This window comes from Camellia sinensis, chromosome 1 (assembly GCF_055761805.1).
Source record: "Camellia sinensis isolate YWXY chromosome 1, ASM5576180v1, whole genome shotgun sequence".
Lineage (NCBI taxonomy): Eukaryota > Viridiplantae > Streptophyta > Magnoliopsida > Ericales > Theaceae > Camellia > Camellia sinensis.
This window is the reverse complement of record NC_138961.1, coordinates 56,755,543-56,768,429: the sequence shown is the minus strand read 5'-3', so window position 1 is coordinate 56,768,429 and position 12,887 is coordinate 56,755,543.

Below are 12,887 nucleotides of genomic sequence, written 5' to 3'. Positions count from 1 at the left end.
ATTGTCGCATGCACAATCAAATACAACTTAGGCTTTGTTTGTAGGTCATAATAAGAAGAAAAGTGATGCTTAAAGACAGTTTATGATTTGTTATTTGAAAACACACAAAGATTAGTAAACTAAATCGCTGCAAAAAAATAACTAAATAAATAATAAAAAATAAAATAAAAAAAAAACGCTTCACTTATGACTAGAACAAGAATTTCAACACACAACCAACGCGGCTAAATTCATCCTTTGTAGCCTCAATGTCCAACATACATCGGTACAGTCCTATTGGCTCATAAGGTAGTCTAACTTTAGGAATGTGATACAGTTCTATATATCTGTCAAAACTTCACAAATTCACTTACAAAAGACAAATATTAAAACAATAAGATTTTGCAAACTAAAATTGGCACATTAAATTAGCAAACTATTAAATTAATCTATTATTCGATAATGATTTTTTTTTTTTTTTTGCAAAGGCCAAATCTTTATGGTGGATCTGATGGAAGATATCACAATCAATAGACATTCCAAGATTAGGGTCTTATGGACTCAGTATAGTATATGGTATCAATCAAAAACATGTGTAATAAACCCACAAACACAACCACCACATGAGAGTTATAACATCATGTACTTACATTAGACACTAGAGCAGAATTGGGTTGGTGATTTTCTTATCACAACCCTACCAAATACAACACCTCTCTATTTTTTACGTACACACTATATCCTCTACGAATGAACATCTCCATTTTATAGTTATCATCTACCTCAATAGATGACTATGATCTATTAGATCCAAGGGCTACAATTAGTCTTTCTAGTCCATAATAATTTTGAATACTCTATATACTATATAGAACTTTTCAAATTTCACTAGAAATTTTCAAACTCTTTTATGTTCTCCCAACATAACATATAGTGGAAGATTCTAAAGAGTTTGGGTTAAATCTCGGCATTACTTACAATTAATCTCGTTGCTTTCTTCATCTCTGTTAGAGACAAAATGATCATGCTCCACTTTGTTGATTTCTTTTGTGGGTTTCATCCGCGAAAACTCCATCCTCTCGTCCTCTCTCCAGCAAACACTCCGCCAATTAAATTATTTATTTAAAATTGACAGCTAAATTGTAATTATTTTATTTATAACAAAAATATTATACATAAATTATACAAGAAGATATATTATTATAATTATAAAATTTAAAAAAAATATCATTAAATTTGCAAATAAATTTCTCAGTGAATATTAAATGGATGTATATGCGTTAAAAAAAAATGTGTGTGTTTGGTTTGAGTTTTTTGGATTTAATTTTTTGAAAATTAAGTTTTTTGGTTTTTGTGTTTTTTTATTTTTAGTGAATATTTTTAATATTTTAAACATTTTTTTTTTAAACTTTTTTAGATGCATCTTACTTAGATGTATCTAAAAAGTAAAAAAATTGTGAAAAATATTTTAAAAAATTAGTAAATATATAAAAATATAAAAAAATGTACTGAATTCTCGTATTTTTTTGTATTTTTGGTATTTAGTGAATTTTTAAAAGGTTTTTTTCACAAATTTTTTATTTTTCAGTATATTTTTGTTAGGTATGTCTAAAATTTTTAAAAAAATTGTTTAAATATTAAAAAAATTCAGTAAAAATAAAAAAACACGGAAAATAAGAAAGTATAATTTTCTGAAAAGTGTTTTTGAAAAACTCTAACCAAGCTCTTATATGAAAAATGCTATGGTGTCCCTTGTTTTAGAAGTTTATACCATATGAACTTTATCACAAAATTTCGTAATATCAATCACAAAATACTTAATATCACCACAAATTGACATAACATAACATATCTTAACTAAGTCATAAATTTTTGCAACATCAATCACAAAATTTTAGACATTTTATTACGCCAATTTGTGGCGAGGTTACGATTTCGTGATTAATATTACAAAATTTTGTGGTAAAATTACATATTCTGTGGTAAGAGTGCATATGATATGCACCCCTAAAAGGGTGCACTCATAGGAAAACCTGTATTATATGGATACTTTTCTCATATTATACAACATGTAGTGCAATAGAAAAAGAAAAATTATACAGAAGGAGTAGTGTTTATAATACATACTTTTCTCATATTATACAACATGTAGTGCAATAGACAAAGAAAAATTATACAGAAGGAGTAGTGTTATACAAACAGAACTAGTGTTATACGATGTTGGTTAATTGGCTCGTTGCAGCTGGACATTTTGGCAAGGTGAAGATTTATTAGATTATTGGCTCAATGTCTATTGTCAAATTAATTTGGTTTGGTATTATATTTTCCCATTGGAATAGGATTTGTAGATAGTCCTAATTAGTCAAACTTGGAGTTGTTTTTTTTTCTCCCATATTGGTTTGGATTTGTGAGAGACTTATTTAACTTGGTTTAAACTTTCTAAAGTTTTGGATTTAGAGTATTTCTGAATTGATTTTGGATTGGACGGGAAGGAAACCTATTCTGTTTTAGGATTTTTTTTTTTTTTTTTTGTGGAGAAATTCTTCTTGAATTCTTCACTTGCTGGCCATCGGGTCTTCGAAAATTAGCAATCAAAATGTCTATGTCAATAGAAAATTGGTTGCTTCAAGTTGCGTTACTTAGTTACTTTCCTAAATATAATATTTGTACCCACCAAAAAGTGTGCAGGAGATTATAGCAAATTAGCCTCCAGGATAGAATGAAACTTGATCTAAGGATCAAGTCTACTAGTGTCTATACTGACGACAGTAGATCAAAATACTCTTGATATGATCAAGAGAACCAAGACATTGATAATCAAATTTGCAAAAAATGAATATCAGTAATAGAAAGCAGAAACTTTGCTTAAGAAACTCTTGATTGAAAACTCAAAATCAACAGAGAGAGCGAGTGAGTAGTAGGAATGCTTCTCAATTTTGGATGATGGAAATGGTAGGATTCGCAACCTATTTATAGGCCTCGATGCATCTGATCGGATGGTCATGTTCCTTGATCGCATCTGATCAGATCTGACTGTTGGATTATCGATCTACCATGCAGAGTTGTGTTCTACATCATCACCCCAACTTGTCTAAAACAAATAGAAAAATGCCTTTATGGCACTAATGCGTTCATGCAAAGTGCACCATCAAAGCATCACACAACCTACGCCACGCACGTGTGTGAATGGTGCACGACACCATCTTTGTAGTGTGAGTGCATGCATACTAACATCCATTTCACAATTTCATATTCAAAGAAATATGGGCGAATTACATTAATGGCCCCTGTAGTTTGGGGTTTGTATCACTTTGGTTCTTGACCTTTATTGTAATACATTTGACTTTAGATTTTGAATCTTGTTCCAAATAAAGACAATTGAAGATACTGTTACTCCATTTCAAGGGTAAAGTTGTCAATTTGATAAAATATAAACTAGTTTGACAAAATAAATGTCAAAAAAATATTTTTAAATTTTTAAAAATTATTTCTACCCACCAAAAATAAAATTATATAAAAATGATAAGTCTTTTAAATTTTTATTTTTTTTACCAAGTTATTTTTTAGTATGTATTTGGATAATGATCATGTAATGGGTGGTTGTTTTTGTTGATATTTTTGGATGGTTATCATGTAATAGACGGTTATTGAGCTTTTAATGTGTAATTGATGCATTTAATAGATGCAACATTTTTAGTTTTGGATTTTTTGATTTAATGGATTGGTTTAATAATGATATCAAAATTGTCGCCGTGTTTAATTTTTGAAAAAATAAATATCAAAAAAATTATTTAAAAACATTATTAATACCCTCTCAAAAGATAGAATTGTATAAAAATGATGTGTTTTTAATTATTTTTCAATAATTTAATTTTTAGTTTCTTAGAAAAAAATTTTGGCATCCAAACCAAACAAAACTAAACTTTATAACCAAAAATGTTTTAACACTAGTCATTTAAAAAAATTCCATTACATTTCAAATAACATACAAGTTAATCAACACAAAATAAGTTGAGTGACAACTTTACCCTTGAAATTGACTGTTTGCAAAGGAAACATCTTTGATTATCCTAATTTGGAATAAGATTCAAAATTGTCAAATGTATTACAATTGAAAAGTCAGAAACCAAAGTGATACAAATCCTTAACTAGGGATTGTTAATGTAATTTGCCCAAGGAATATTTTATGTAACTCTTTATTAAGTGTTTCATGTTTTTTTCTTTTTTCAATGTGAGACAAGTCTCCAAACTTGTTTCTAGCTTTCTTAAAAAAAAAAAAAGAAAGGTTTTAAAAACACTAAAACATTAAACTAATATTTTTTAAAACACTTCTGAAAATTTCCCAATATTCTTTGATTATAAATAGATAAGTGGAGAATCTCATTTATTCAATTGGACTTTTTAGTTACTTGGAACCCCATGAGGGGTTTTTATTGGTAAGCCTTGAAGTCTTTGGTGTGACTTTTGGTCACTTGGCGTGTCTTGGTTGAAACTTCTTTTATGTGAGAAGAAAATTGTTTAAAAGCTCTAAAAGAATGAGTTTTAATAGCTCTAATTTATTTAATGTTTTGCTCTTTGATTGTTTTTTTTTTTTATTTTTTTTATTTTTATTTCCTGCACTGCCAGCTCATTAGAGCTGGCTTAGTGCTCTCTTTTTAGTGGTATGTATCACCACTCATGTGGAAATTGTGTAGAGAGGAATTAGATTTAGTGAGAGAACTTGTATTTTGGACTTGATGAACTTAGTTATTTGTGAGAGAATACTTTGTCACCATTGTAGCTCTTCATAGCATTGTTTTCTCTACTACTGTAATATTTCTCTTTGTGATTTGTCCATGGACATAAGTTTAGGCCAAACCACGTAAATCTTGATGTCTTATTAGTTTGTGATTGTTTCTTTCTCTTGGATTTATATAGTTCTTCTGCTCTATATTCAAAACCATCAACTATCTTGATGTGGTTGAGTTTTTTCGAGACTCTCCGCACAACATATAAACATAATTTTTGTCACTGTTATATTATTTTGAAAGTAATAAAATTGTGATAATATATCATTTTTCTTGTAAAAACATGATTGTTAATTTGGTTTTGAACATAGAAAATTTAGGAAACGATTCTAACCATAAAATATTTGAAAATTGAATTTGTACGATTTATTTGCGTCATAAACATCACCACCTTATCATAATCTTACCTCACTAAATTTATAAATAAAAACAACCACTACCAATTATACTCCAGCACAATTATAAATTATTAACCAAACGTTCTTAATTTAATTAATTGTAGTGAGAATTAAAAAATAGAAAAAATAAAAAAATTGAGAGGGAAGGCCATCTTTGCAATTAGCAAAGAAGAAACCAAGACATTACATATAATAATACAAATTTTCCTTACTCAATTTTTCAAAAACTACGTTTTAGTCTAAAATTTTGAAAAGTCTTTCAATTTGCCCCCCTGTAAAATGATATATATACCTCTAAATTTGTTTGTTGTTCATTTTTTTTTTAATCTTTTTCAATAAAACTCTAACAATTTGTTCTTCAATTTTTATTTTGTTATAAGATTCCTTTATATATATATCACATGCATTATTATAAAATTCTGTACTTGTCTATTCCATTATAAAAAATAAAAAAAATATATTTTATTTTATTTTTTTGGCTTATTTGAGTTGTTGAATAATAGATTAGTTGGTTGAATTAAAAAGATTTTTCCCCATTCTTTTTCTAACGAATTTAACACAGCATCAACTAGAAAATGGGCCTACATTGAATCTTTATTTGCTTTTGGTAGAAATTTAAAAAAAAAAAAAAAATCTCATTTTATTATGTGTATTGTATTAGCATTTTATATTTTTATTGTTATGAGATATATGATATTGGAATAATTTAAAAAAATTTATAACGTATTTTGTTTTACCAAATTAAATGCAATTAAGCGTCGAGAAAATTGGTGATAAATTTAATTTAGAGTGTGTCTAAGGCATTAGGTCCAATGTATTATCGTTCAAAAAAAAAAAAAAAAAAGGGTCCAATGTAATTTTTTTATTAGTGAAAGATCCACAATTTGTGAAATAGCTTGATGAGAGGTCTTTTTATTTGCTTTAAAGGACATTTTGTTTCTAATTTTACCTCTTAATTTATCTATTGACTTTTTTGACTATCTATTCAAATTATTTTCTATTTGTTCAAAATTTTCATCTATCTGTTCAAATTATTTTCTATCCATTCAAATTTTTTGTCTACTTATTCAAATTTTTATTTATCTGTTCAAATTTTTTAACTATATGTTCAATTTTTTTAACTATTTATTCAAAATTTTCCCATTATCTGTTCAAATATTTGTGTAGATTTTATTAAATGTTCAATTTTTTTTTTATCTGAATTCAATCGGTTCGTTCTATATCTAATTAAAATTTTCCAAACCTCTATATGTTAATTCTTTAGCTGTTGAACAGATAAAAAATTGATCGAAGAATCCAAAAAATAGATAAAAAAACACAAAACACATAACAAATATAAGAATCTGTTCAAAATTTAAATAGATAAAAAACACAAAACACAACAGATCTAATTTGAACAGATCTGTTCATAACAACAATTTTTTTTTTTTTTTTTTCATTTTCGCATGTATTTACATAGTGAACAGATCTAAGAATTTGTATAGGAATATCAAAAATCAAAACCAAACTCAACAAGAGAAGAGATGAAGAAGAGAGAAAGAGATAGATAGATGATGATTTGGACAGAACTGTTTCCTTCTTAGGTTTAGATTAGCTTCTTTGGAAATGTTAAGAGACCATGAGCTTGGAAGCGTAAAGATCCTTATTGCCACAATAGAAGAAGAAAGATTTGAAGCGAGGATTAAAGATGGGTCGTTTTACACACAAAAAATAAACACTAAACTATACCAAATTCCTTAGAATAATGGTAAGTCCATGTATCGATCCACATGGACAAATATGAATTTAAACTAATTTAATTGTTAAATTCCTATATTAATTTTGATCAAAGAAATGATTGTTCATAAACAAATGATAATTAAAATAACTAAGAGATTAAACTAACAATTAAAAGTAAAGATGAAGTTATTGATTTTGAGAAAAACCTAGGGTAATGAATTCACCACTAATTACATAAATCAAGTCTCAATTTGAGAATCAATTATGTTACGATTCGAACCAAATAATATTTCGCAACTACAAGTCCGAAGTATTGATCAAGAGAATTATCACGTTCAATGTATAGGCACGAACCATCTCAAGTAGCAAGAGTCGTTCGCTCTAAACTAGGGTAGCAAAACGACTAATCCCTCGTAGTATGGCTCGTTTCATACCTTGAATATGAAAGAATAGAAAACCATTGCATGGAAACCATTCAACAATCATAGAAAGAATGATACTTAAAGAAATAATAGAAAACATATTTAAAAACTTCTTAAATACCATACAACTTGTTCATACCATTACATAATCAAAAATAAAAAAAGAAAACCCTATTTACTTAGCTAGGGTTTCATTAAAACCCTAGAAATAGAAGCCTAGCCACTCATGGAGGAGTGGGAAGAGATAAAAGAAAAAAAAAAACCCCATGAAAGATGTTCTTGAAGCTTGAGAACCCTCATTTCCAAACCCTAGCCCTCCTCTCTTTTGAAATATTTCGGAACCCCAATCCAACATTTTTTCTTTCTTTTTATACCTCCAACTCTCTCAAAAAATTTGAAACAATGGGCATGTTTGCCGACGTACAGCTGCACGTGTAGGAAATTCCACCGCACCTGTAGCTAGGGTTCCGTACGTGTAGGAATAGGCCTCCGCACGTGTGATTTTCTTGGGCCCCTATTTGGCTACGATAAGTGGGCCGCACATGCGAGAATGGTCCTCTGCACGTACGGGAAGCATTTTCTGCTAAAAGCATTGATTTTTGCTCATTTTATGCTCCTAGTGCATCCAACCTGATTGGCATTAATCAGACATAAAATATACAATTTGACTGGCAAATAAGGTTAAGAGATCATAGTTATCCGCCTCAATGTTGTACAATTCAGCCTTAATCACATCTTCGAACTTATAACTTACTAGTGCTTAAGCAAGGAATAAAGAAAGAAAAACAAATTAAACAAAATCTAACTACCTCCTCTTTCATGGGAAGAACGATTGCATTTAGCATATGCAACAAACCTTTAAACCACAAAGCTAGCACAAGTGGACGAGTATAGTCTTGTGAGGGTTTCCAAAAATGATATCTACAAACATTAACATAATCACATCTGCCCAATAACAATTAACCACACTACTCCACTCAAGAATTAACTTATGTGTCAGTACAGTGCAATATTAAGAAATGATGAGTCATTGAAGGCACAACGGACAAGCATAAAGGAATCTATTGAGCAAAAACCACAATTCGATATTACAAAAGTTAAGTTCCTTGTACTTGTGAATGTTAATAAAACACATCATCAATACCCTCGGTATAAAGTGCAATTCCCATAACTAGTTAACTGTTTACTTTAATAACTCAGTGTAACTCACAATAATATCCAATATATACAGAAAAACTAAGGCTATGTTTGGAAGGATTTTCAAATCATAACTCTACCCACACATTCTAATATCATGTTGGGATAAGGTTTTCAAACTATATTTTCACAACAAACAAAAAACTCTACAGAAAAGTCTGTGTTAGGCGGGATTTTCAAAAAAAAAAAATTAAATTAAATTTGGCCTAACCGGTCATCCCATCAGTTGACCGAAACAATGCAATTTTTTTTTTTTTTTTGCAATTGACACATGTTATTTTTTATATATTCAAAAAAATTTATGAGCTTTAATAGAATTTTGAGTTGTGTATTTGGTTATGAGTTGTAAGTTTTTGTATCAAATATCATATGTCACATCAAAAATTCTCCACTCAATTCAAAACTCTTTTCAAAACTCATTCACCAAACAAATTTTTCACACTCAAATCATAATTTCAAAACTTACAAACTCAAAATACAACTCCTATTCTCAAATCATATTTAGAAAGCTCTACCAAATGCTACCTAAACTTTTGCAACCAAGATTCTCAAAAAAAATTTTTTTTGAAAGACTATGCAATATCCTGATCCATTAAGCTTTTTAATCATGCATGTAACAAGCATTGGACCAATGACTCTCAAACCAGATGATTTTAGGGCACTAGGTGTAAAGACATCCCTACGGGCTTAATAAATCGAGTTGAAAAAGCTACAGATCCGAACAAGTCATTTTCCTTATTTTTCCTTAACTGTGCAATGTCTAGATCCCTTAAACTTTCTAATTAACCCATGTAGCAAGTATTAGGTCAATAACTCCCAAACTAGACGGTTTTAGGGCACTAGGTATAGAGACAACCCTACAGGCTTAATAACTCGAGTTAAAAAGGCTACGAACCCAAACAAGTCAAGATTTTTTTTTTTGTGAGAATCAAGGCTACTCATTTATTCTTTTTCTGCAATACTGGCAATTATTAATAATGTACACCATGAATTATAATAGAGAGGTCACCGCTATGATAATGATGTACACTAGAAATTATAATAGAGAGGTCACCGCTACGATAGTGTGCTCATGTGAATCAAGATATACTCATGACAAGTCTACTAATACCACAAACACAAACAACTATCCTAGTACAAACATCACATACAAGTATTTACGCAATAAACCATTTTCATACAAATCTACTATGTTCCCCAATTAACATATGCTTATATCACCACCTTACTAGCAACAAGTCAACACCAAGTGAAGTAGTGCAATCAAGTGAAGCAATTATAAGCATGAATTATGAATTATGAACCAAGTAGAAGTACATAAAAGAAAATACCCTCATCTACCAAATTGAATATGAGATTGTCATCAATGGAAACAAATGCAAAGTAAATAATAAAAAGAGAGAATATTACCAGACATTGTAGGTGCACATCCAGCTAGCCAAATACAAACACAACACACACACGTCTCTTTTTTTTTAAAAAAAAAAATTTAGAGAAAGAGAAATAAAAATAAATAAATAAAACAAAGAAAAAGATAGTCAGTTACTACTGAGAATTTAGTGATGGCGGTGGCGATGGTGGAAAATGCTGCTCAAACAAGGCGTGCATCAATGTCCGATTCTTGAGCGCTTCATCATGAACTTGAGCGCCGAGCTGGTCAAAATGTTGCTAGCTCGACTCTCAATACACATAAAATTCAATTTGCATAGATGCAACTAATTATTGATAGTTGAGCTGTCGGGCGTTGATTTGGTCGAATGCCGCATGCGAATGATCCCGATACGCTTGATAATCCACGTGTAATCTCATGAGAAGTTGGTGGTGATCCTGAAGAGTATTGTGGACTTGATCCACAGAGTGCTAAAGATACAAGTACTCATCTCAAGTCGTGTACATGGGCTCCTCGTAGGGAGGCACGGGAGGGGCAAGAGAATGTGCGCCATGCATGGGATCATCTACCTCAGAAACCGGGACACCACCCTGTAGTGGTATGGATAAGCTATGTTGCCATTCACGTTAGCCAAAAGTCGGGTAGGCAGGGTCGGTCTCCTCAACTGAATCAATCGGAAAGTCGTTCAACTAGAAGAGGAATGTGAGCAGGTTGGCAAAGGGCAAGGGCCAAGTTGTGTTCTGCAATGGTTGAGGCTTAATGGATTCTCGCATAAATTTCTACATGTGCACCCAAATCACGTGTTAAAGGTTTACCAGGTAACCATGCTAGTAACAATGTAGGACCCGTACAAACTCCTTTTCACGTTCAGCTTTGTGCCCAAGTAGAAGGGCATTCTTATATAACATCTAGTCAAGGAATAATAAGCAAGTAGGCAACTTGTGTTGGTGCAAGCACGTGAAGTTTGGATCACCATAGGCCCCTGGAAAGAATTCTTGGATGATGTGGGATATGGGTTGATTAACTGCAACTTCAAGGAATGGATGGCATTCACGCTCGTTATAAAGACCTAACACCCTGGCAATCATGGGTTGGTGATATTGATGATGTGGCCATCTATAATGGACAGAAGGTGGGGAGATGACACCATGGGCTCCTCATACATGTTCTAATAGAAGTGCCGGGCCAGAAGAGGATAGGTTGGTACAGTAATAGTGCAAATGCTCAACTATTGTCGAAGTTGAAGCTCCTGAAAGGTCCAAGAGGTGGCTGGGTTATTCTGAAAATACGGGATGTTGAACTGAGTGAGCTTGTAAAGCAGGCGAGAAGCCCACTCCGGTCTTGGCAACTCAACCGGTGGTGATGGCGAGGATAGTGGTGACGACGGCAGTGATGGTGCTGAGGAGGATGAACCTCTAGCCTTTTTGGAGACTTGGGTGGATATCCATCTACTCATGTTTTGCACACACCAAAAATATATACACACATACCCGTGGAATCAGCATGAGAATAAAATTGAATATCAAAGCACAAGTCTGCCACTTATTTCACCACATACAATTCTCATCATTTTTTTTCCTACCCTAAATTAGTTTAGACTAAACTAGCATGAGACAAATGAGTTAAATTAGATGAAATAACATAATGAATTAAAGGAAACAAAAATAAAGAAAGAAAGTAAATAAAATAAAATAAATAAATAACTAAATAAAGAAAAACAGAGAAACAAAAATATGAAATAAAAGAAATAAATAAATAAGTTAGTAGAGAAAAAAAAAATAAAAACTAAACCACTAACCAACTAAACTAGACAATTAAATGGAAGTTAAAGAAATAAGAAACCACTAAACTAAACAACTACATTAAAAAAATAGGCAACCACAAGGGTTTTTTTTTTTTTTTTTTTGGCGGGCCGCAAGTGTGCTGGAGATGGTCGTATGTGCGCCGATCGATTTCTTGCAACCCAACAGCTCTGTTCTTTTCTTTTTTTTTTATGATGATGAACAATGATCAAAAATACTATTACACTACCAATGAACTATACTACAAATGAGGATTGAAAAATCTAAACAAAAAGAAGGTGGTTACCTTGAAAAAGTGAAGAAAGAGAGAGAAAGAATGGAGATCCGTTGGGAAAGAAAATGGTGGTCGCCGGACAAAGAGAAGGTAAGGCTCTGGCGGTGAGGCTCCAGTGGTAAGGTAGTGGTGAGAAGAGGTTGGGTGAAGGTTGAAGGAAGAAAGGTTGGTGATGGTGGGGTTTGAGTGAGAGAGAAGGAGAAAGAAGATGATAAGGTAGAGAGAGAGAGAGAAAATGAGAGGTAGAGAGAGAAAGAATCTGTGAGAGTAATGGTCAAAGTGAGTCTAGGGTTGTAGATAAAGAAATCATTTTTTTTTTTGGGAGGGGGGAAATTTCGACGTGCCACAAGTGCAGGAGAACACCCCACACGTGTGACGACATGTGCACACCATCCTCTGCTTGTGCATATAAAGCAGTACCCAAACATTTTAAAAAATTCTACCATATGTGCGGGACCCAGTTCGCACGTGCAGCTACTGTGCCACACAGTTTCTCGCACCTGCAATAAAAGTAATAGCTAAATAGGGGACCTGAATTTGTGCTGCATGTGCAGTGGGTTGCGTCGCACGTGCAGGAATTTTTTTTTTTTTTTTTTTTCAAGAGATTATACCATTTCTTAACCCAAGTACAAACCAAAAACATTTCAAACCATTTCTACCTTCATTTCACATCTGAAATAAGTATAGCATTTCGAAAACATCTAAATGCTCAACAGAGGTATAATCTTCACGCGAAAACCATGGACACTACTTTTCTCCCTAACCATATTTGTAACTTTTCCTATTCTCTAATAGGGTGACTGATGTAGGCCGAAAGGTACCACATTGAGGCACTTAAGTTACATTTTTTGTCTTTTAATTCTATTTATTTGGTGGAGATGATGTGTTTCGTGCACTTGTACAGATTTGACAGGAAACA